The sequence below is a fragment of the Crocuta crocuta genome, unplaced genomic scaffold, assembly GCF_008692635.1.
Source record: "Crocuta crocuta isolate KB4526 unplaced genomic scaffold, BGI_CrCroc_1.0 scaffold260, whole genome shotgun sequence".
Classification (NCBI taxonomy): Eukaryota; Metazoa; Chordata; class Mammalia; order Carnivora; family Hyaenidae; genus Crocuta; species Crocuta crocuta.
Window position 1 is genome coordinate 6,870,833 of NW_027527525.1, and position 25,569 is coordinate 6,896,401.

General features: G+C 39.9%; 1 pseudogene; it reads left to right on the top strand.

The window, feature by feature from the left end:
- The first annotated feature begins 10,929 nt into the window (after window positions 1-10,929).
- On the top strand, window positions 10,930-11,047 carry LOC144232152 (U4 spliceosomal RNA; annotated as a pseudogene).
- The last annotated feature ends 14,522 nt before the right edge of the window (window positions 11,048-25,569 follow it).

Consider the following 25,569-nt stretch of genomic DNA (forward strand, 5'->3'; position numbering starts at 1 on the left):
GAAGAGAGAGAATCCCAAGCAGGCTCTGCACTGTCAGCACCGAGCCCAACATGGGGCTGGAACTCACAAATCGTGAGATCATGACCTGAGCTGAAATCAAGAATCAGACACTTGACTGAGCACCCCCATTAAGATTTCTTAGCAAGTCTTGGGCTCTGCTTCATCTCCTATTATTACGACTTAGTGAATTTTGTATCTTTTGTTCCAATTCCCCAGGAACGAGGACTGACTGAGCTGAACAGTCCTCTCCTAGTACAAGGCTGGCATCCGTGTTGAAGAGGAAGCCTCCCCGGGGCCGCACATTTCCAGGGATGATCTACAAAGGGCTGCCATCTCCAGCGCCGTGCCTTCCACAATCAGCTTAGACGGCACAGTGCCGCGGGTGACATACTACACCTCTGTGCAAGGTGGTGACTGCAACAAAGAGGCTGGAACCGGCCACACATATGTTTGGTTTAATTTGCATAATACTGGTTCCCAGAGGTGTTTTTTTTTTGTTTGTTTGTTTTTAACTTAACATCCAGCCAACATTTTTGAATAAGAAGATTTCATGTGAAAATACAGATTTCCAGTTTCTTTTGAAAAATCAGAGTACCAGTAAACAGTGGCCACAGTCAACAGGTACGGAGTAGTGACTGACCCCTTTATTTTTGAGAGAGTATGAGCATGCACGCATGTGAGTAGGGGAGGGGCAGAGGGAGACAGAGAGAGAATCTTAAGCAGGCCCTAAGTGGGGCTCAATTCCACGCCCCTGGGATCACAACCTGAGCTGACCCGTTTAAAAGGCCCTTGGGCGCTCTAGTTCAGCATAGTACAAAATCTCCCTACTGTCAACTAGCTTCACTCATTCGCTCACCTGCCTGACTCTTGTAGCCTTTTGAACTGGTAAGTGGTTAGGGGCACCCGGGTGGCTCAGTCAGTTAAACATCCTACTCTTGATTTCAGCTCTGATCATGACCTCAGGGCTCATGAGTTCAAGCCCCACCGTGGGCTCTGTACTGACAGTGTGGAACCTTCTTGGGATTCTCTGTTCTTCTCTCTCTGCCCTTACATTGCCCATTTGTGCACTCTCTCTGTCTCTCCCTCAAAAATAAACTTAAAAAGAATCACTGACTATAGAACTGTCACAATCTCAAGTTGAGGAACTATGCCTAGTACAATTCCATTGCTTTTGGGGCCCCTGGAACAACTTGGAGACAGCCTCTGAACACACTCAGCCAGTGTGCCTGAAAGCTACTGCCTTTATGCAAGTGGTCCTTTATTGTGATAGCCTAACTGGACTTTGGCTAAGCATCTAAAATAGGGATAAGGATAAAGGAATGGCTCCTAGGCATTGGGCCCAATCCATCCACATTTTAGACCATTCTTCTCTGCCCTAATAATGCCTGTTACCAAACACAGTAGTAATAGGCTCTCCTTGCCAACCCACATGCTCCTTCTGGTTATCAGATAAGCCAGAGGGGAGGATGCCTCATGCTGGTAAAATGGGCACTTGTACTCTGAACTAGCACATGCATGCTTTGGTCCTGAGATGCTACATCTTGTGATAAAAATGCATTTTACAGGCCAACCAATGTCCACCTTCCTGCCAACTACGTGACCTTGGGCAAATCACTTAATCTTTTTCAGCTTCGATTTCTTCATCCACATATTTGTGCCCCAATAAATATTCTGCAGATTAAATGCAATCATAGGAGTTCACTTTCTTCTCCATCCATTTGGATAACAAAATAACTTGAAGCCAACTACAGTAAAACCTTGGACTGTGAGTAACTTGTTCTGCGAGTGTTCCACAAGGAGAGCAAATATTTCTAATATATTTTAAATTGGTAAAAGAGAAATGTCTTGCAATACGAGTAGTATGTGACACCGAACATCATGATCACAACTGAGCCAGTGGTTCTTGAAATTCACTTTAACATATGAGTGCTTTGGATTACAAGCATGTTTCTGGGATGCATTATTCTTGCAAACCAAGGTTTTACTGTATTTGAATATTTAAATTAAACTAGCCTGTCTAGTTCCAGTTTTCACCTTGTCATTGTAAGTTTCTTCCAGGTCCCCACTCCTCTGTGGGCCTTTCCCAGTTATAATATTTAGCTCTGGTTTTGCAAAGAGAAGAACTGTTCCATCTTACAAGGGGCTGGATAATTTCAGTGTGGCTGCAGCTGTCACTGTTTCAGGGTGAGTTCCATCAGGACTTCTTGGCAAATTCATTATCGAAGCATCCTACTGTGCTGCCGCATGCCTCTGACCACTGGACCCACGAGCCGAGGAGGGTCCCAGCTCAGTGCAGCTGCTGTGGTCAGCAGGCATGTGCCGTGGATGCAAAAATAACCTTAGTGAGGACAGGAGGTCCCTCTCCCCTGGAGGGGTATGCTGCTAACGAATACACCTATCTGCCTATCCTACCTCTTACATCAGCTCCCAGATTACCAGCTGCTTCTGCTGACACACACTCTCAGCCACTCTCCCAAAGCTCACCTCCAATCTAGCATGGCCAAGTTAGAGCTCAACAGCTCGCTGTGACACAGCCATTCTCTTCCATGACTTCTTACGTCCTGGAGGTACTTGAAGCTAAAGAAAGAGACCTTCCCTCTCATGTGCTCACATCTATCTCCTACAACCAGATGAGTCTGTATCATCCATGGGAAAGCCACACAAACACGTAAAGTACCTGGCCCAGAACCCAGCACAGAGTGGATGCTCCTTTTTGCCTCTGCTTATGATCAAGACACCCTGTGCCCCTCTTAGTGCTACACACTTTACAGCACCACGTGACTGACAGGCTAAAACAGAGGCTCTTTGACAGACCATCTTAATATTTTTGAATCCTCACTTAATACCAAGCCTCGTTCCTGACTTCCTGACACATCATAGGTGAAAGGGGTCGTTGTCTGATAAAAGCATGAAAGAAAAATTAAGTGAAGTGAACTGTGAGGAAACAAGTGAATGGATGGCTGACTGAATTAATAAATGATGAGAGAATCAGAGAATGTGGTAAAACTGCTTTTCAAAGTACATGAAGACTTAGAGAAGTGTCTAGGCCTTGGGTTGACTAATTCAGGAAATACATATACCTGTAGTAAAGAGATGATGAGGTTCTCAGGGTTTTAACCCATTTAATCTGATCCACAATCAGTGATTAATTCATCAGAGTGTCAACTTGCTAATGTAGTATAAGAAATCTTAACTTTTAACATGCAAAAGTGCTTAGCCCAATTTCTGACTCACAGTAGGCACACAACATTATTTATTGACTATGTATAATTGTCAAGTTGACAAAATACTTAATGAGTACACAGCGTGAGCCAGGCGCTAGACCTAGCATGGGGGACAGAGTGAGCAAATGTAGCACTTGGTGCCATGGTCAATGGGGAAGTTTGTGTGGGGAAACTCCATGAAAATGCAAAAGGTTGCTTGTTGCATACAAATTAGAGAAAATAGAATTTGATGATCTTTATGGACAGTTTCACCTAGCTCTGATGGGTTGAAATTTACATTTTCTTACTCTTTTTGATCTAGTATGTCACTTTAAGGAGAGCTGGCATCAGGTACTTGGATAAAGAATATAGTATTTCATCATGAGTTTGCTTTTTTCCAGGAATCTCTTTAGCTTCAAACAGAGTGACACACATCATCTCCTTATTTTATTAATCTCTGCATCCCCTAAAACTTCGCACAGTGCTTGGCATTTACTGGGCATCCAGCAGTTTATGAAAAACGACAAAATAGTGGCCAGAGATCCATACACTCATGTGTGTGGAAGGATTTATAAGGCTAACAGCATTCTTGATATCTCAACTGTTATTAAACTGGGGGAAAATCAGGCATAGAGTTACTGAGACCAGACAAAGGCAAAGAGGGACCAGAATGAATTGTGATTCACAAAGAAATGAAATGGTAAATAAGACATATAGATGCACCTCTCTGTATATCAACATTGGTTTCCACATGTGTTAATACACAGCTGGGGCTGCTATAACCACATAACTTCAACCTGGGAGACTTATACAACAGGAAGTTACCATCTCACAGCTCCAGAGGCTAGAAATCAAAAACCAAGGTGAAGGTGACAGCAGGGCTGGTTCCTGCGGAGGGTTGTGTGGGCAGAACTGTTCCATGCCCCTCCCCAGCTTCGGGTGGTGCGATGGCAATCTCTGGTGTGCCGTGGCTTGTTGAAGCAGCACCCCAATCTCTGCCCTCAACTTCACATGGGGTTCTCCCTGTGTGTCTGTTTCTGGTTTCAATTCCCCAATACCCCCCCTTTTTTTTTTATTTTAGAGAGAGCGAGAACTTGAGTGGGGGAGAGGGATAGAGGAAGAGAAAGAGAGAGAGAAACCTTTTAGTTTTTGCTTTCTACCCTTCAATACTATTTGAAAATTTATCCATGAACATATACTCCTTTCTTGATTAAAATTTAAAGTACTACTGGGGCATCTAGCTGGCTCAGCCAGGAGAGCATGTGACGCGTGATCTTAGGATTGTGATTTCAAACCCGACGTTGAATATAGAGATTGCTTTTAAAAAAATAATTTGATTTGATTGATTTTAAAAAATCATTAATGCCTAATTGAGGTGTTCTTCATTCTGTCATTGGAAACAGGCAACAGAGCATTTAAGGGGAAATATAAAGCTGTCCCAAGCATTTTATGTTTTAAATAAATACTTCAGAATTTGGAAAAGTGGAAGGACATCTAGATTCTGCTTCCGGGGAGCACAGTGCTTTACTAAGCCATATATAATCAAGCTTGTGAGCTATCTGGACCTGGACTCATCTAATCCCATTTTGGACACAATGCCCAGTAAGTTTTTGGCGTTCAACCTGGGCAAAAGGCAGTAACTGTGACCCATTTTTGAGACACTACAGCTTATTGGCTAATACCAAACAACATCTCTTCTGTTCTTAAAAAGTGGATTAATGTGGAATTTGCTGTCTCTGCTCTGATCCCTTTAAAGGACTATGATTACAGAGCCAAGCAAGGCCATGTGAGGCAGAGACTCATTCCTGCTGCATGTACACTTGGCAGTTTTCTCTGAGTGGTTCCCCTGTGCCATGCCTCTAAGGCCGCAAGTGCGCATCCCGTGGGGCCTGGCCAAGGAACTCGAGCGCTTGCCTTTCGTCAGTGCATTCAAGGCCAACACCAACAAAATTTGTCTCAGCTGCCTCACAGCTCAGCTCTTGCTTCTGCAGAGAGAAGAACTGGCTAATGGAAAACTTTGATTTCAGTGTCACTATGAGATTGTGTTGAAAGAAGAGACTTTTTAATGTAAAATCAGAACCTATTGAATTCATTGGTCAATCAGCAACTTTTATTTTCTTAAAGATTTTGCTGAGTAGCTGGCAATGGAGCAGCATGTAAGTGCAGTGATTATTAACACGAGCCTCAGAATCAGAGAGGCTTGGTCTGAGTACTGACTCAGTCAGATATTTAAGGTCAAACTACACGATATTTCCAGCATTCAATCGCTCTGAAATGTAACTCAAGGTAGTAAGTGGGCACATTCTCTCCAGCATAAGCATAGCAAAACCAGATTATTAGTTCATAAGAAATGGGTTCAGGGGTATGTTAATAGGAAGAAAACTAATTTCTCATGAAGAATGATAAAAATTTTTCTAAATGAAAATTTTGCCTGCCAAATGTTGTCAAGGACCAGGTTTCTTCTATCCTCTTATCCTGACATCCATATCACATGATTTTCATCCTCATGGTGACAGAAGATCTACTTGCACCTCCGGCCATCACACCTACGTCCAAGCAGGAAGGCCAAAGGCCTTCTATCTAGCAGAAGCCCTTTCCCTCAAACTTAAAACTTATTGGTCAGAATAGTGTCACATCATCATTGCTTGGCTAGATTGTGGCTAGGAAAATTGAATACTTAGCCCTATAGTCTCTATACCAGAGGAAAGCAAAAGAGAGGTTTTGAGAATCAGTGTTGAGTGAGCCAATCCTTGACCAAGGCAGGGATGGGGAAAGATAGCATTAGTTAATGAGCTATTTATTTATAAAGTATTATTACTTCCACAGGAGGATGAGCAACTTGGATTCAGGGAAGTTACAACTGCCCAAAATGCAGAGGTAGGATTCAAGCCTGAATCATTCTGTCTCCAAAGTTTTTGCTCTTGGGAAGAACTTGGCTTGTTTTAGACATGAATCTGGAGTTTTTCTTTAAGCACCTTGGGCCAGAACAATGTTCTCTAGTAAGATGTAGAAGTAACAATCATGTCTGCAATTGGCAAGATACGTCCTTTACTGGCACTAGGACACAGTAGAATTGACAATTTTGTTGATTGTTCAAGGTAGAGACTTGCAAACCCCACCAGGCCATTCTAGCCACTGCTTTCTCAACATGGTAGGCAAAATTATGTCTACATCATTAGCCAATGACAAGGTGTCCAACTTGATTTAAGTACCCGTACTTGTCTCCAAACTCTTATGATGGATTCAACTGACATGCTAATACGACTTTTGCATTCATTTTATTTTAAGCTATAAGCAGAAGGGTGTTTAAACCATTACCTCAAAACGCAAAAAAATCTGTTTCTCAGAGCTTCTACAAAAAGGTGATCAACAGGCACTTATAAACTGTGAGTGATAAAGAGTGGGGTTAGAAGAGTTTGAGTTGGCTTCCTGATTATCATAAACTGTGAGTTGGGATGCTTGGGTGGCTCAGTTGGTTAAGCATCCATCCGTCTTCGGCTCAGGTAATGATCTCATGATCTGTGAGTTAGAGCCGTGAGCCGGACTCTGTTCTGACAGCTCAGAGCCTGGAGCCTACTTCAGATTCTGTGTCTCACGCGCTCTCTGCTGTTTCCATGCTCACACTCTGTCTCTCTCTCTCTCTCTCAAAAATAAATAAATAAATAAATAATAAACATTAAAAAATTTTAATAAGTAAACTGTGAGTAAACTAGGGCACAAAGAATATGAGGAGCAAAGTGTTAGATAAAAAAGTAAACCACAAGTGCAAGCATCTGCATGTCACTCAGAAGACAAGGTCTTCTACTTTCTCCAGTACCTGGTGATTTAGATGGAAAGTTTATCTTCACACTGTGTTGCCTAATAGTTAGGACTAGATTCCATGGAATGCAGAGATGCACCATTTTAAGAAAATACTTACTTTCAGAAGTCTCTGTGTCACAACACAGGGTGAGCCATGGACAAGCACATTGTCCTTGAAAATGGAAACCAAACTGCATGGCATGTAGAATAAGGTGCAGCTGCAGTCCTGGGAATGTAAGTAACAGAATCAGAGAATTGGCTTTGGAAACTGGCCCATAGTAAATGATGCATTCTTTTTACACTCTTTATTGATCACCTACTGAGTTAATCATTGTAACCTACTTGGAATAACTTGATCACAGACTAAGGGAGACAATGGCCTGCTTTAGAATGAAGGTCCTTTTGGGGCACCTGGGTGGTTCAGTAGGTTAAATGTTTGACTTTTGGTTTTGCCTCAGGTCACGACCTTGTGGTTAGTGAGATCGAGCCCCACGTGGGCTCCATGCTCAGAGTGTGGAGCCTGTTGGAATTGTCTCCTTCTCTCCTGTCTCTCACTGCCCACCCCCCATGCTCTCTCTTTCTCTCAAAATAAATAAATAAACTTAAAAAAAAAGAATGAGAGTCCATTGAAATTAGCCACTATCTCACTTATTATGAGCAAATCTGTCTTATCACCCTTCCTAGGAATAAGAAGAAAATGAGACCATTATGACTGAGCATGAAAAACTAGTTCCTACTATGACTTTAAAAGGTTTTGAAGTCTTAAGAAGCAAGAACCTTTTGTTAAATAATCAAACAATTAAGAGATATCTGAGAATTACACAGGGCTTATCCCAAAATAAGCAAAAAGCTATTAGTCAGCCGTGCGGTTATCCAACTGTTTATTCAACATGGTCTGTAAAGTAACTGAATACGTACAAAATGAACTTTGGGAGATACCAGTGGTTATGGGGCATGAACTGGTGACCAATTTCCCTTAGCACTTTTCTGTATTGAGCATTTATTTGAACCCGGCACTGAATTCATGACTTCTTGTGCCCCAGCACTCATCCTCCCTGGTAGCAAATATTATATTATATTAAAATAGTCTCCCACACTGCATTCTATGTTCTCTAAGGGCTAAGACTGTTTCTTATTCATCTGTGTACACTCAGAAGTTAACACTAAGCCTAGCATATAGTAGATTCTCAATTCATTTCTGAATACATGACTATATAAGCTCATTTCTCTATCAAAGGTAAAATTCATAATTGGTCAGGAAAATCACATGCCAGAGATATGTAACTCTTCTAAAATTGTCTTAATAAAAGACAAAAAGTGGGTGAATCATTTTTTTTTAAACCTTTTGCTCTATTCTTGGAAAAAAACAACAGTAAGATCCTTTCATGTATTTACATGAAGATGAAAACAGTGTCTTCTGGTCAACCCATGTTGCTATAAGAGAAGAGTGAGTGACTTAAAGCACATTTTATTTCTCACAGTTCTAGAGGCTGGAAGGTTTAAGATCAGGGTGTCAGCAGATCCAGTGCTTGGTGAAGGCAGTCTTCTTGGTTTACAGACAGATATCTTCGTACTGTGTCACCACACAGCAGAGAGCAAGGGGATACAAGCTCTCTTGTGTCTTCTTATCAGGGCATTAATCCTATTCATGAGTTCTCCACCCTCATGATGTAATTATCTCCTAAAACCACCATCTCCTAATGCCATCAAATTGGAGGTTAGGATTTCAACATCTACATTATGGGTGGACACAATCAGCCCAGAGCCAGTTGTTTTCTAAGGTGAAGTCTTGAATAGTATCTTTGTTTCTAAGTATCAACAACTCTCACAATGTATGGGGCCACGTCCATGATAACACATTCCATCATTTTACTGCCTCCTTGTTAGGTTTATATCCATGTTAGACACGGAGACACTCTGGGTAGCCATTAATTTGGTGTTACTTCAAATGAATGTTCAATACTTACTTAGTTGGGCAGGGAGAAACAAATTTTTCTCTAAATAAAATTTATACTAAAATAGATTCACTTAACTAATTCAAATCCACTTGCCAAAGCACTGAAATACTTCGGCAAAATTATTTTCTTTTCTCTGAAGTTCTTGTTTCTCATTTTCTCGTGATACTTAATAAACAAGAAATCTTGGGAGGCATATTTATGTGTGCAAAATTTAGATTAAAAAACAAATTCTGGAACACAGCATTATATCATGTATTATTCATTTTTAGAATTTTAACAGACTTTCAGCTATGCCTGGACATGTGAGTCACAACACTCAACAGAGATAGGTGGGTGATAATGAGGAGGACTTTTCTCTTTTCCACTTGAGGAAGCTCTCTGTTTTGGCAAGAGAAGGACTAATTAAACCTCACAAGACAGGTGTGGTAGAAACCTGAGACACCATAATAGTGATTTATTCTAAGGATGCTTTACCTTCCCTGACCCCTAGCCCCTGACTGTACTCTAAGATGCTGCTTTTTGAGCATGCCCCTTTAAATTAATTAAGACCTCAGAAAGATCTAAGGCATCCCTATTTAATAAAACACTAGGGCCTCAAAGGTATTTAAGAATGTTGTCCCACAGCAGTGTCAAGCAGAGCCTAAAGGAAAGAAGATGTTACAAAGATATCTCTAGATGTGGCGTTTGTCCAATGAACTGAACCTTAATAAGACTCCCAGGAGATTCACAGAGTTTTTAAGAAAAATGAATTGGCAGAAATAGTGCCAATTTGGACTGAAAGGAACAGACACAGACAAAATGAAAAGAGGCCTTTAGACACCCTGAGGACATTACAAACCTAGAAACATGGCTACTTCTCATGAACAAGAGAAGGTTAATTCATAGGGTAGAAACAAGGGCCTAGAAAGTGGAGCCAATAGTCATGAAGAATTATTCTCCAGTACTTAGTTCTACTCAAAGAACTACCACCTTGTGCCCAGCTGAATTTCAGAATTGCTGTGAATTTATGACTCCTGTATGCCTACTAGTCATTACTTTTTGTTTGGAACAGAAGCATTTATAGCAACTAAACTATAGGAGTCCCATCATTGAATGTTGAGTGTGTGTGGAGAAGATAACTTGTTTCATTTCACAGATCTTCAGCTTAAGAGGAACTGTATTCAAAGAAATGTTTTAAAGAACACCTTAAAAGCCACTTTAACACCTGGACCATCTAAATGATAAGCTCTAGACTCTGAGCTGACGCTATAATAGGATGAGACTGTTTGAGGACCCCAAAAAGAGGTGAGTATATTTTGCATGAGTAAGGGTTATGAGTCACTGGAAACCACAGAGAAGACTAGTTGTCAGGCTTCAACAAATGATTCTTACTCTTCTGGTATTCATGGAAGTTATATAATCCTTTCCAAATTGAATAAGGCTGGCTTATAACATGCCAATAGCCAGTTCTTTCTTAATTCATTCATTCTTTTCATTGCACATGGAGCACACACATAGTGCAGAGGATATACTATATGTTAGGCCACAAAACAAGTCTCGATGACTCCACACTTCATGTGAGTCTAACACAGGACTGTCTCATGACCCTGCGATCATGACCTGAGCAGAAGTCAGGAATCAGATACTCAACTAACCGAGCCACCCAGCATCCCAGGTCTCAATACACTTTAAAAGATTGAAATAATATTAACCATCTTTTCATTGACAGTGGAATAAAATCATAAATTAATAACAGAAGGAAATCTGGAAAATTAACACACAGGTGGAAATCAAACAACATGTTTCGAGCCACCAAAGATTCAAAGGAAAAATGAAAGGTAAATAAGAAAACACTTTCAGATATAAGAAAATGAAAACATAACATACCAATACCTATGGGATACAGTGAAAGCAGGGCTCAAAAGGAAATTTATAACTATAAATGAATACATTAAAAAAGAAGAAGAAAGATCTAAAATCAATAACCTAGCTTTGCGCAGTGGCAGTATCGTAGCCAATGAGGTTTATCCGAGGCGCGATTATTGCTAATTAAAATCAATAACCTAACCTTCTACCCCAAGGAACTAGAAAAAAATAGCAAAGTAAAGACCATGCAAGTAGAAGGAAGGAAATAATAAAGACTAGAGATAAACAAAATAGAGAATCAACAAAACCAGAATTTAATTTTTTCACAAAATCAACAAAATCGATTAACCTCAACCTAGGACTAGAAGGGACTCCATCAACCTAACAAAGGGCATCTGTGAAAAATTCACAGCTATCATACTTAACATTAGAAACTTTACACCTAAAATTAGAAAAAGATAAGGATGTCCACTTTCCCCATTTCTATTAAACATTTTACTGGAACTTTGAACCAAGAAAACTGTGGAAGGGAAGAAGGAAGGAGAGAGTGAAAGAGTACCCCAGTTGGAAAGGAAAAAATAAAACTATCTCCAGATGACATCATATCATATATAGAAAACCCAAAGACTCCACAAAGAAGCTATTAGTTACTCAGAAACCAGTTCAGGAAAGTTGCAAAACATGTCAACATACAAAACCCATTTTATTTCCACACACTAGAAAATGAAAAAACCAAAAGTTAAATTAAGAAATAATTCCAGCATCAACATCAATAAAATACTTAGGACTAAATGTAACCAAGGAGGTGTAAAACATATACCTTGGAAACTCACTCCAAAACATTGTTGAAAGGCATTTAAAAACACCTAAATAAATGGAAAGACATTCTTTGTTCATGGATTGGAAGACTTGATATTGCTAAGATATTAATACCATCAAATGTGATCTAAGAGTCAATGGGATTCCTACCAAAATTCCAGCTGTCTTTTTGCAAAAATTGACAAGCTGAATCTAAAATTCATATGGTAATGTGAGGGACCTTGAATAGCCAAAACAAACTTGGAAAAAGAAGCAAAGTTGAAAGACTCAAATTTCCCAGTTTCAAAATTTACTTCAGAGCTATAGTAGTTAAAATAGTATGTAACTGGTATCAGAATAGACATATAGATCAAGGGAAAAGAATTAAGAGTCCAAGAATCTATAGTCAACTGATTTTTTTGACAGGGGCACCAAAACATTCAATGGAAAAGAATAGACTTTTCAACAAACAATCCTCAGACAACCCAACAGGCACATGCCCCAGGAATGAAACTGGACCTTTACCACACATCACATATATAAATTAACTCAAAATAGATTAAAGACCTAAATTTAAGAGCTAAAACTCTTAAAAGAAAACATAAGGTTAAATATTTATGGTCTTCGGTTAAATATGACACCCAAAGTATAAGCAACAAAAGAAAAAACAGATAAAATTGTTAACAGGGATGTTTAGACTACTAATTTAGCATTTTAAATACCATTTTTTTTCTAGAATTGCCAGGCTTCATCATGATGAGACATATCAGATATGCTAACACTAATACACTGGAAGCATAAAAATGCTACTTCATAGTTTGTAAGATTGCTTTAGGCTTGTTCCCTATAAACATAGAAATAATGATAAATTTTGTTTTGCCTTATTTCTCATTTTTTAAAATGTTTGTTTATTTAGAGTAAGAACAAGAGAGAGAGCTTGCACATGCAAGCAAGGGAGGGGTTGAAAGAACAGAGAGAGAATCACAAGCAGGCTGTGTGCCGTCAGCACAGGGCCCGGTGCGGGGCTCCATCCTACAAACCGTGAGATCATAACCTGAACTGGAACCAAGAATCTGACATTCAACTGGCTGAGCCACCAGGTGCCCCTGCCTTGTTTCTCATTTTGCAAGTATATTAGCAGGGGAAAAAAATCAATAGGGAAGAAAGGAACAATTTAGACCAGTGTTCCATAGGAGCAAGAGCTGAAAAAGAAGATCATTAACCTCTTCAGTGCCTCTAAAGACAACAGGACTGAAAGATGAAAACATAGAACTCATGCCATCAAGATTCCCTAATAGGAAAATAAACAAATAAAGGAATAGGGCATTGATGCAGCTCAGGGGGACTGTCAGAAGTGCTACTGGACTGGAGCGTCTCTTTAGCTAGGGAGACAGTTGAGGAGAGACAGCAATTAGAGGAGCCTCCACAGAGGAGGTGATACCAGAGCTTAATTTCAAGGGATGACCTGGACTTCTCTGAACACAATAGAAGCTAAAGAATACCACAGACAGAAGAAGTTACATGGGCAACACATACAGTGAAATGAAGCAAGAGGTCGAATTCTTGGAACTGCAACAAGTTCAGAGGGACTCGAGCGCATACAGTAGAGCGATGAGCAGTGAAAGTACAGAAGCAGGCAGAGGCCAGATAGAGCTCATTGCGTTTGTTGTTGTTGTTCCAAGAATAATTAGATCCATAAATTCATTAGAAAGAAGCCTAAACACATACCCTTTTATCCAATTATCCCATTTCTGACCATTTATTCCACAAAAAATAATCCAAAACAAAGACAACTGGATGCATGAAAATATTTACTTCCCTTTTAATCATAAATGCAAAAAAACACCCCACCTATAATCAACTTAAAAGCCTCAGGGGAGGCAGAGTGACTTAAAAAGTACTCCAATGCAATTATATGTAACTATTTAAAAAGTGAGAAATAGGGGACTGTAGAATGTACAAAATATAACACAATGTTAAATGGAAGAAAGCAGGTGCAACAGTATATATAGTATGATTGTAAATATGTAAAAATGCCTCTGTCCCAGATATGGTAGGTTTGGCAGAGGACAGTGGCCAATTTCATAATAGGCCAAGCAGCCTCATGAGAAAAGTGATATCTGTGCCCACTTAATTATGTGTAATTAATAATGCAATTAATAATATGCATAATCAGTCATCACCCCTTCCATTCTCAAGAAGGTCCCAGAAAGCACAAGAATTATATGGTCATCCTCCTCGTTGGAAGAACTCTACCCTGAGAAAAGAGAAGATCAAGTCCCATCCACCCTCACAACAATTATGAGTTATTAGAGCAGAGAAATGGTAATTTTGAGCACAGAGAAGGTAGACTTCTCAAATTCTTTTGGTCTTACAACACACCCCATCTCTCAAACTGCTGAGGTTATTACATCAAATAAATAAAAAATTAAAGAGTAAAAATGTCTCTAATAAACTAAGATCACAAGGAAAGTTATGTTTTAGCTATAACAGAGCATAATACGACTGTGGAAGGAATATTTTTCCCCATTCCTGTGATGAATTTTGGAGCAAGGAACGGGGATGCCTAAGTCTACTTCACCTGGATCGGAAAACCAGCACAGAGAACATCAGAGAATGGGTTATAACAGAGGTGAAAGAGTCAGGGCAAGAAGAAATTGATAATGCAGGAATGCACAAGTTTTTGTTTGTACTTGTGTTTTAGTTTTAATGTGTATGTGTGGAAAATGACAAGTGATGTAGTCATCTTAAAAAGCAATTGTTTTAAGGTAAGGGGATTATAAGTGCTTTTTCCCTTTATCTAAACATTTATAGTTAATAATTTGTGACTTTCTCATAACAATACTTTTATCTGAGATATTGCTGGTTGTATCAGGGCACAAGCAAAGAAGACAAGACTGCTTCTACACATGTGTATACATACATACATACACACATACATACACATTTGTTACAAGAATTTGGCCTTCCACAACTGTGGGAGCTAGTTAAGCAGTCACTGTAAGGCTGCTGTCTTCATATCTAATGTTGGAGCTTGACATCCACAGGGCAGCCAGCCAGAAAGAGGAGATGAATGTAAGGTGGGGTCAAGCAAGATCAAGCTGGAACCCACAAGCTTCAGACAGAGCCCAGGAAAACAGACTGAAATTCATGTTAGTGTTTGTCTGCATGCATGTTGTATAGCAGCTGAGGCTCTTCCTCAGAGTTAAACAGGAACAGTGGACCTCAGAGTTGGAGAAATTGAAGGAGGATCCAGGAGGAGGGGGTGTCCTTACAGCATTGCTCCTGCCTCATGCCAAACAGGTGAGCCAGCAGTCAGTCGCAATATGCGCGAGCTACAAAATGGCGGCTATATCACAGGCCTCCATATCTCTCCCAAGAGTGTCTCTTCTCTTCAGCCCTAATCACAAACACACAAGAAATGGGAATTGGGGAACATGTAGGTAACTTCCAGCCAAACTGAAATATGACAGAGCCACCACAAAGTCAAATGATGTGTTTTGTCAAGAACACTAATAGTTTTCATAACAAGATTGTGAAAATCTGAACTAAAATGAATTTCTCTTTTTCTAAGCTATCTCTGGCATTTTTTCAGAAACACTTTATTTAACATTTATTTATTTGGACAAGTTTATTAGTTATAAGCCACAGAAACTAAGTCGGCTGCAGGATTTTTCAACCTCAGCCCTATTGACATTTGGGGCCAGATAATTCTTTGTGAAGGGGGGCTGTCCTGGGCACTGTAGAATGTTTAGGAGTATTCCTGGCCTCTATCCACCATATACCAGTCCCCTTCCCAAAATATGATAACCAAAAGTGTTCTTAGACATTATGAAGTGTCCCCAGGAGGGGGTGGGATACAAAACCACTTCCAGGTAAGAATGATTGTTCTGGGAATTTAAACCAAAGGGAATGACAAAGATTCTTTGCTTGACCAAATTTAGTTAGGCTCCTGAAACTTCTCCTAGGCCCCTCTTGGAACTTCCTTATAAAATCTAGTTTTAGTAAGAACCCTACTAAGTTTAGCCCAAATCCCCCATCCTCAATGATCTGGTCACCAATGTTACCTGACTGGTTCCTTACCCTCCACCACCCCCCAAGTGATATCTGATCACTCTGGCCTATCTTCAGCAATAATCCTGGTGGGTGGGTTTAACTGAGAATTCTTTTTACCCTTGTTGTTTCCTCTTAGTAATTTTTCATTCACTGACCGCCCCCCACTCTTGATTCTTGGTTACAAATCCCCCAAATGCCCATGTTGTTTTTGGAGTTAAGCTCAATCTCTCTCACCCACTGCAAAAGTCCATCACAGTGGTCCCGAAATCTATCGCCATAGCTCCCTTCCTTGAATAAACTCTTTCTTACAATGATTTTTGAGTATTTTTCTCTTTAAAAGGAATTGATGATGTAAAGACATTGAAAACGTAGAAAACCAGGCTTGAGTGCAGAAATCAAGAGAACAATGCCTGTAATTACAGCACAGAACCAGATCAGAGAGGAAATTACAGTTGCTGCTTCTAAACTCTACCCATTGTAGTCTGTACTGCCGCCACCACTGACCCCTGACTCTGGAACCTCCCAATAGTTCTGCTATCTCTACTGCTCAGAGATAGTCTTGCTTCCACCACTGAGGCTGAAAAACAGCTCCCTTGTGATCCCCATTTTTTTCAGGTCACTAACTTTCACTGCAAGTCTTCCAAGAATGCATATGACGTTTATGCCCACTCACCTCTTAGCTGCAGAAGAGGCTGGGGAAATGACTATCTAGTATCCTTCTGAGTTTCATAAGTGGGAATGCACACATAGGGTGGATTTCGGAAGCTGGGCAAACCAAAAGAATGACAATATCCACTAGACATATCATGACAGTTGGTCTGAGGATTCTCTCTGACAGTGAGTGGGTACAGCTTTGCAAGTACCTGGCTATAACTACAGGGCATCTACTGCTTGACTAGGAGGATGTTAAGTCCTTTGTTGGGTCAAAAGAACCCAGGTCCCTCTGCTCCAAGAAATTGCATTCTACCCCCACAATGGTCAAGAACTGACCATCCCATGAGGTCAATCCTTTTATCGTCAGCCAGTGTCAGGGAGAGCAAACTTTGCCTTTGGTTTCAGAAGACCTCATTACTGTTATTGAAAAGAACATTTTGGTCAGAGATAAACAATAGAATGTTTCCACTTTTCTGTTTGGAAAGCTATTTAGAGAAGAGGGAAGAGAGTGAGCAAGAGTTGATGGCGGTGTGATGGATGACAAAAGCTTCTCTCCATGCTGCAATGGCCCAGAAAAGGCAACAGCCACGCACGTAATGCTTGTTACTGCTAATGGGAGTTGGGTCTGGCATCCAGAGAAGAACATGCCCTTGGAGCTGTACTTCCCTCTGTGGACAAATTGACATTGAGAGAACCTTTGTCATAAATAATCCCTGCCATTCAAAAGAACATTTAGCCCATTTCTGCACAGGGAAGACAAAAGAGTCACTGAAGTTTCACAGACTCTGGGAGCTCTCTCTTCAGGAAGACTTACAAAGGCACAATGGGCTTCTGAACTGCACTGATGGATAAAAGAAGGGGTTCTGCATTGCTGGGGCTTGGGATGGCTGTAGAATACACATAATGCCAAATATCTAGGTGCAAAATTCAATTACTGTTCCCAGAAACTGTACTCTACTGCTTTGCGTAGCATCTCTTAAAATTTAGACAAGTAAAATAAATAAAATAAAATAATAAAAATAAGACACTGTCCCAGTCCATTCAACCAAGGACCCTGCCCCTGGAAAAGTATTTAAAGGTATTGGTGAATGCCAATAAATAATAAATAAGTGAAAGAAGCAAGGAAGATTAATTAATTACTAGACTCAACAGCCAGCTTCATTGAACTTCTATGCCTATCACCCATTTCTAAGAATCAGGGGAGTTCAGTTTACATTCTAAAAGGCTTGACTATCAGTGACCTAAACTCTCCTCAAGCCTCAACAGCCAGCTTCACTGAACTCCATTGAACTAAGTATCCAGTTTTGAGGGAAAATTGCATGAAACTGATAAGTATGATATAGTTATTTCATAAAACCTTATGTAAATGGAGAATGGTTTATCAGAAAATTCAGCTTAACAATCTGTACTGATCTTTTCACATGCTCCTGTCCCACACTCCCCCATGCTCATTATGCTCTGGCCACATTGAGCTTTTCTCTACTCCCTAAATAGATGCAGCTCCTGTCTGCCTCGGGGACTTTGAACATCCTTTTTCCTCTGGCTATGCTTCAACCCCACCACTGCTCAGCCTTTCAGCCCCTGGCTAACAAGAAGATCAACTCTGGTCTCATCAGAAGCATCACCAACCGCTGACAAGACTCTTCTGATCACACCATCTACAGCAGACCTTCTCCCTTCTCTCAGTCCTTTGTCTTTTGATAGCACTTCTGATCATTTGTATTGACAGGGTTCAGAACATACCACCCCAAAGTGTGCCACTTTGGGTTATTTTGAGCTAAAGGTAATCAGGTTCAGCAAATACAGGAAAAGTTCTTTACCTCTCCCTTATCTGCTTAAAATGAAGTATGTATTCTCATCTTTGGTAAAGAAAATTTACATTTATAAAGGAAATTTTCATTAGTAAACATATGTATACTAGGAAGACACCTATTCCCAGAGATGTATTTTTTTCCACCCAAGAGACTGTTACCTGCATAACAAGGCAAACTTTATTTACCATATATTTCCTCCCTTATCCTCCCCCAATTTGCTTCCCCAACCAAGCACCAAACCCCTATTTCTTTCTGTAGCTCAAGATAGTATACAAGTCTCAATCATCTGGCCACTTCCTTGAGTCTCATATTGTTTCTTTCTAGAGAGAAAGAGAGACAGAGAGGAAGAGCATGAGCAGGGGGAGGAGCAGAGTAGAAGGGAGAGAGAGAGTCTCTTTTTTTAATGTTTGTTTATTTTTGAGAGAGAGAGAAATAGAGATAGAGAGAGAGAGAGAGTATGAGCAGGGGAGGGGCAGAGAGAGGGAGACGCGGAATGCAAAGCAGGCTCCAGGTTCCAATCTGTCAGCACAGAGCCTGATGCGGGGCTCAAACTCACAACTGTGAGATAGTGACCTGAGCCAAGGTCAGATGCTCAACCGACTGAGCCACCCAGGTGCCCTGAGAGAATCTGAAGCAGGCTCCAAGTCCAGCATGGAGCCTGACACAGGGATCTACCTCTGAGCTGAAATCAAGAGTCGGAAGCCCAACCAACTGAGCCATCCAGGTACTTCGAGACTCATATTTTTGTAAAACTCCTGTGTGTCCATACGTAATTAAAATAACTTTTTTTTACTCTCCTGTTACACTGTCTTATGTCAATTTAATTCTTAGACCAGCCTTAGAAGCTAGAAGGGCAGAAGAAATCCCTTTTCTTCCTTGTCAATGTCTTTATTTATTTGTACATGCTTTTTCTTTTTCTTTTCTTTACACTATAGTTCAAGTTCCATAAATGCAGGTGTAGATCTACCTGGCTCCTTATTCTATCCTCAGGGCTAGAAGAGTAACTATCACCTGATATGGAATGAACAAATAAATGTTAAACAAATGGATGTATTGCCACCCCTCTTACTGCATGTCAGAACATGAGGAGGAAAAAAGAAAACAAATTTATATTAACAGATATAGTTAAAACAAAGATTTTCAGGGTGTATCCTGTGGGCAATAAATATTCACTCTATTATATCTTCTATATTTATAACCAAATGTTAAACAAGAATAACTCATTCAACGAAAAAATCTTAAAAGGTAGTAAGGGAACTAACATGTGTTTATCTCAGATATTACAGGATTGATGTCATTTCTTGTCATTGCTTCAATAATACTGGGGTAAATATAATTAAAGAACAAGTCTTAATATTTTATTGTCTTTCCTCATGTGCACATGAGGCATTTAAATGACAAAACAAGTAGCATGTGTGGATATATGTCAGGAAAACTGAAATCAGTATGGTTTCAAATGGTTGGCAGTGGTTTCATAGGAAATGTGATGTTTAAACTGAGCCTTGGAGAACGAGAGACACTCACAAGGCAGAAAGGAGAAAGAAGGCCCATCCATGCAACTAGCAGAACACGAATAAAGTACAAAAAGAACTGGAAAAAAGTGGTGCAGATATCAAAATGGCCCATATTAGGAAGAAGTTAGAAAGACTGATTCTATGTGCATTCTGGAATTCCTTAAATTCCAGGCTGAGGAGACCAGATTTTATGCCCCATGTAAAAACAAACTGTAAAAATCACCTTTAAGGAAAATGAATTTCTTCAGTAATAAGTGAACTGCCATAAAGAGAAGCCAGAAAAGGGGAAGATTCTTAATAGCTAATGTTCTTATCCAGATGTTGGGAATGGAAGTAAAAACAATGTAATTCAATTGTATCAATCAGGGTCTATTTGCATAAACAGAATCCACTGTAAATACTTTAAACAGAGGGAATTTAATGCAGAGAACTGGCTACACAGATGATACAAAAGCTGAGAAGCAGCACAGGGGACAGTGAGGCAAATCAGGAATTAACAACAAGAAGCTGTTACCACCCTCAAGGTTGTTGCAACAATGGGAAGAAGGGATTTAGTGGAGTCTAGGATCTGGAACTATGTCTTAGAAGCTGGAAACAAAGAAAGACTGTCAGAATGTAGAAGTTGTTTATCAAAACCTGGAACCATGGAGCAGCCGTCACTGCTGCTGGAGATGCTTCCCAAAGAAAGAAAATTTACATAAGCAGAAGGAAGAAAATGCATGGCCTCTCCCTCCACCAATTTCCCCCACTAGCGATTCTCTGGCTGAACCTAGACAGAAGGTAACTAGCAAGGTATCTTGGAGAATAACGTTCCTTGTAAGTCAAAGCAGAAGAGGAGGTTGGGGAATGAATCTGAGAGATAAAAGGCAAAAGACCAGCACATCAATCAAAGAGAAGAAAATCTGGGACTGTATAACTACTAGTTAATAAACAGGAAAGAAGAAAATGTGCCCAGGGATATGCTTCAGTCATGCTGGTAAAGAAAACAGGGGTGCCTGGGTGGCTCAGTCAGTTAAGCATCCGACTCACGATTTCAGCTCACATCATGATGTTACGGTTTGTGATTCTGAGCCCCGAGTCAGGCTCCATGCTGACAGTGTGGAACCTGCTTGGGATTCTGTCTTCCTCTCTCTCTGCTCCTCCCCCATACTGGCTCGCTCACTCTCTCAAAATAAATAAATAAACTTAAAAAAACAGAGAAATCAGGAGAAAACTTCACAAGGAAGAATATCTGTATTAGTCACAGTTCTACAGAGAAATAAAATCAATTGGGGGGGTGCTGTGTCAGGGGAGAGATGAAAAGGAACTGGCTCATGTGATTATGCAGACTGCGTCCCAAGATCTGCTGGGTAAGTTGACAAACTGAAGTCCCAGGAGGGCCCATATTATAGCTGTAATATAAGACTGTCAGACTTGAGACCCAGACCCAGAAGGAGCCAGTGTTTCAGTCTGAGTCTGATGACAGGAAAAAGCTGATGTCCCAGTTTGAAGGCAGTAAAGCAGGAAGAATTCTCTCTCATTCGGGGGGAGGCACAGCCTTTTTTGCTCTAGGCTTTCACCTGATTAGACAAGGCCCACCCATATCAAGAAGAGCAATATGCTTTCTTCAATCTACTGATTTAAATTTTTTTGTTTTATCTATAAAAGTCATCTCTACACCCAAAGTAGGGCTCTAACTCACAACCCTGAGATCACAAGTTGCATGCTTTTCTGACTAAGTGAGCCAGGCACCCCCTAATTTAAATGTTAATCTCATCCAACAGCCTCTAGAAATACTCAAGAATTGTGTTTGGCCAAATATCTGGACACCCCATGGTCCAGTCAAAGTGACACATAAAATTAGCCATCACAGCATCTAAGCTGAGTCTGAGTTAATAGCAGTCTATATGGAAATTCAATGAAAAAGTATAGAGCTCAAAGAAGTGATCAAGATTGGAAAAATAAATTTTGGAGTTGTGCAATATATAGGGAACAAAGTGAGCTATGGACAGGAGTCAGAGAAGAGACAATAGTTAGAATCATAACCTAGAGGCACTGTTAAGTGTCTCTCTCTAGAAACATTAAACAGTATTAGGTGTATTATTAGTAGTAAAACAGATGAGTCTAAGATAGTTTAAATAGATTTTACTCACATAGGCTGAAAGGTTTTCTTGTTGGCCTTCAGTTAATGAAAACATTCTATTTATCAGAGCAGCTAAGCCCTAAGGATAATGAAATCTTGGTATATTGTCTTTTATTTAAAACTAAGCCATCTAGTTCGATTCACAACTTTGTATCCTTGATTCTGAGATTTGGTGAGCATGTCTGTACTCATCATGTTCACACCCTAATAGTTTTATAACCATTGATCTGTATTGTTTAGAACAGTCCAACTACTGTAACACTAACCACAAAATGTCAGTGGCTTAAGATAATAAAGCCTTATTCCTTCCCATGTCATTCTCTGACAGTGCTGGTGGTGAAGAGCTCTACTCCACGCAGCCCTTCAGGGACTGGGGCTCTCTCCTTCCAGTGGCCTTTGGAATCCTTCACTGGATCCTAAGTATTCAAACAGTAGATGAAGAAAGAGTATGAACATGGTAGACTCAGTGGGAGGTTTATGGGCCATGCCTACAGATGATGTACATAATATGTTCTCACATCTCACTGGCAAGTACTCATTCACAGGGCCACGCTTTTGTGCAGGAAGACAGGAGTATAATCTAGGTGCCCAGAAACAAAACAGAAATAGTTTGGTGAGCAGCTAAGTATGTTCAGCCATGTTGATCTGGTCCTTCTTAAACTACTTTCCAATTTGAAGAATCCTCTAGCTTTTATTCCCTTGATTATATGACCACCGTCCCCTGTAAATTCTCCAGTTCAATTATGCTTTGCATGATCTGAGACATCAGCACTACACAGAAGACTAGAAGGGATAAAAGAGGAGGAGGTAGGGGCATCTGGGTGGCTCCGTCAGTTGAGTAACCGACTTCAGCTCGGGTCATGATCTTGTGGTTCGCAAGTTTGAGCCTCAGGTGGGGCTCTGTGCTGACAGCTGAGCTTGGGGCCTGCTTCAGATTCTGTGTCTCCCTCTCACTCTCTGTCCTTCCCCTGCCCTTGTCTCTCTCTCTCAAAAATAAATAAACATTTAAAACAAAAAGAGGAGGAGGTAAAAGAAGAGAGCACCAAGCTTCTGAATTGAAAAGACCTGAGGAGTAGTCATCTCAAACACCTTATCACACAGAAGAGGACACTGAATGTCAGAGAAGACCACACATCCTTAAATGTAAAATTGGGACTTCAACCCAGCTCTCTTAATTTTATGCTCAGGATTCATGTCAATATACTATTATTTCAAATATGTGTATGCTAAAATTTGGTACAAAGATATAATAACATTCCCAAGAGTTTTTAATATTCTGAGGCTATATAATAATGATAGACATTTTGCTGGTAGTTTTAATCTGGGGAGTGCACACTTGAGAAGCATTCCTAGAATCTAAACTAGCAACCCAGAACCCTTCATTTGAACTACTATTATTAAAATTATTTTCTACAAAGTAAAAGTAGGATGCATGTATGCCCTAAGTAGGCTTCTGAAAAGAAGGATTTGGAGACAGTTTTTTGTTTTTTGTTTTTAATTTCCCTTCTACTTGCTATATTAGAACTCTTTCATATGCTAACAATGGAAAACAACTCAAACTAGCTTCGTTTTTTTTGTTTGTTTGTTTTTGTTTTTAAGGAACCTATTGAATCATGTATGTACTGCAGGATCTGGGACACAACCAGTATCATCAGAGCTCTGTCAGCCCATCATTCATGTCTACTAATTTTTTTTTTTTTTAGTTTTTAAAAAAATGTTTTTATTTATTTCTGAGAGAGAGAGAAACAGCGTGAGTGGGGAGGGTCAGAGAGAGAGAGGGAGACACAGACTCCAAAGCAGCTCCAGGCTCTGAGCTACCTGTCAGCACAGAGCGCGATGCAGGGCTCAAACCCATGAACCATGAGATCATGACCTGAGCCGACGTCGGACACTTAACCGACTGAGCCACCCAGGTGCCAAGTGTCTACTAATTTTTAATTCTCTTTCTAGGCTGGCCTGATTCCCTTTTCTTACAGACAGGCTATTTCCACATGTTGAAAATGATGGCCACTGGCAACATTAGCCCTACAAATTTTAACTTGAGATCCAGAGAGAAGAGAGAGTCTTTCCTTACGGCAATAATAGAAAAGCCTGAGTTGACTCTGACTGGCCCATCCTCAATCACCTGCCTTTTAATGAGTGGGTATGGGTGGGGGAGCAGAGAGAGAGAGCCAATACTGTGATTGACATCCCACCAAGCCTGGAAGGAGTGTTGAAGATTTCCCCCAGAAACCAGAACATGCTGAGCAGAGAAAAATATTAGCTATCCCATCCCATGCTGCTTGTTGACCAGGAAAAGGATATTAAAGACAAAAAAAAAAGTAGAATCCATTTCTAATATACAACTAGATGCATAATATATTAAGTATATACTTCCTTCCTATCAAAAAGCCAACATCCATATTCAGGACACTTTCCTCTCTTCTCTTTTAAATTAAAAACTCAGAACAATAGGCAGCACAAGAAAGAGTCTCTCTTGTTATTTATAGGTGTTCAAGTCAAATACCTCTTGTTATTTATAGGTGTTCAATGACAAATATCAGATTTATAGTTAATTTGGCTATTTATATAAACGTTAATCATTAAGAAAGACTCCTACCTTAAAAAAAAAAGTAGAGCTAAATACTGGGTTTAGAAAAGGACTATAAAATTGTCTAGTTCATCATTTTCATTTTGCAGATTATGGAATTGAAGGCCAGAGAGGTGAAGTTACCTGGCTCAGTTATGCAGCTTTTTCTTGAATGAATCCCGGGTTTAAATTCAAGTTTCCCTTCAGGTAGTGCAGCACTTTCCCACTGTACATCATTGTCCAAATTCTGTACATGCTCCTCAAGCAGTGAAAGATGTAGACACAAATAGATAATTATCAACTGAAAAGAGAATTTATTGGTTCTGTCAATCATTCAAAAATTTTTTTAAATTTCATTCAACAAGTTTTAACAGAAATTCTCCTCTAGCCATATTTTTGAATACACAATTCTGTCATATCTGGAAAAAATGGTGGCTTTTATGAACTGAGGTTCTAACTGTGTGCTAAATGCTTGTAAAAATAATTACCACATGAAATTAAAGTGACATGTATCATGAGGAATTCTTTTGCTACTTGGCTTCAGAGTTTTGTTTGCTTGTTTTTTTCTAAAAAGTTTATCTCCTGCTGTGTCTTTATGCAATTATACACAGCATGATTAGATGGAAAAAAGATCCCCTAAATACCATGAACAGCTAAAATACAGTTCTAATCAATTCGCTTGATTTTAAATTGTTTCAAAATATATCCTGGGTACTAACACAATCATTCTTAGCTTTTCTTATTTTAGTAGAAATGAACCTCTGTGTTCCTTGACCAGTAAACTTCTGCTCAAGTTAAAATACTAAGATCCTAAAATCCTTTTCAGAAAATGCAGATTAAAATGAGATACTATCTTTTGCCTTTCAGCTTGGAAGATTAAAAATGAAAGTGTCTAGTTTAGCAGGAAAGGGGGGAAATCACAATCGCATCTACTTCTAGGACAAGTGTAACTGTTACACTTCATGGTAAATATAGGGGCTCTCCTTTTGTAGGCCAACTTGGCAAGATACATTTAGGACCATTAAGAAATAGGCATGCCTTGGGGCATCTGGGTAGCTCAGTCCACTAAGCATCTGACTCTCGATTTCAGTTCAGGTCATGATCTCACAGTTGTGAGATGGAGCCCCATGATGGGCTACAAGCTGCTAACAGAGCCTTATTAAGATTTTCTCTCTCTCTGCCCCTCTCCCCAACTCATATCCTCTCTTTCTCTTAAAAAGTAAAAATGAAAATAA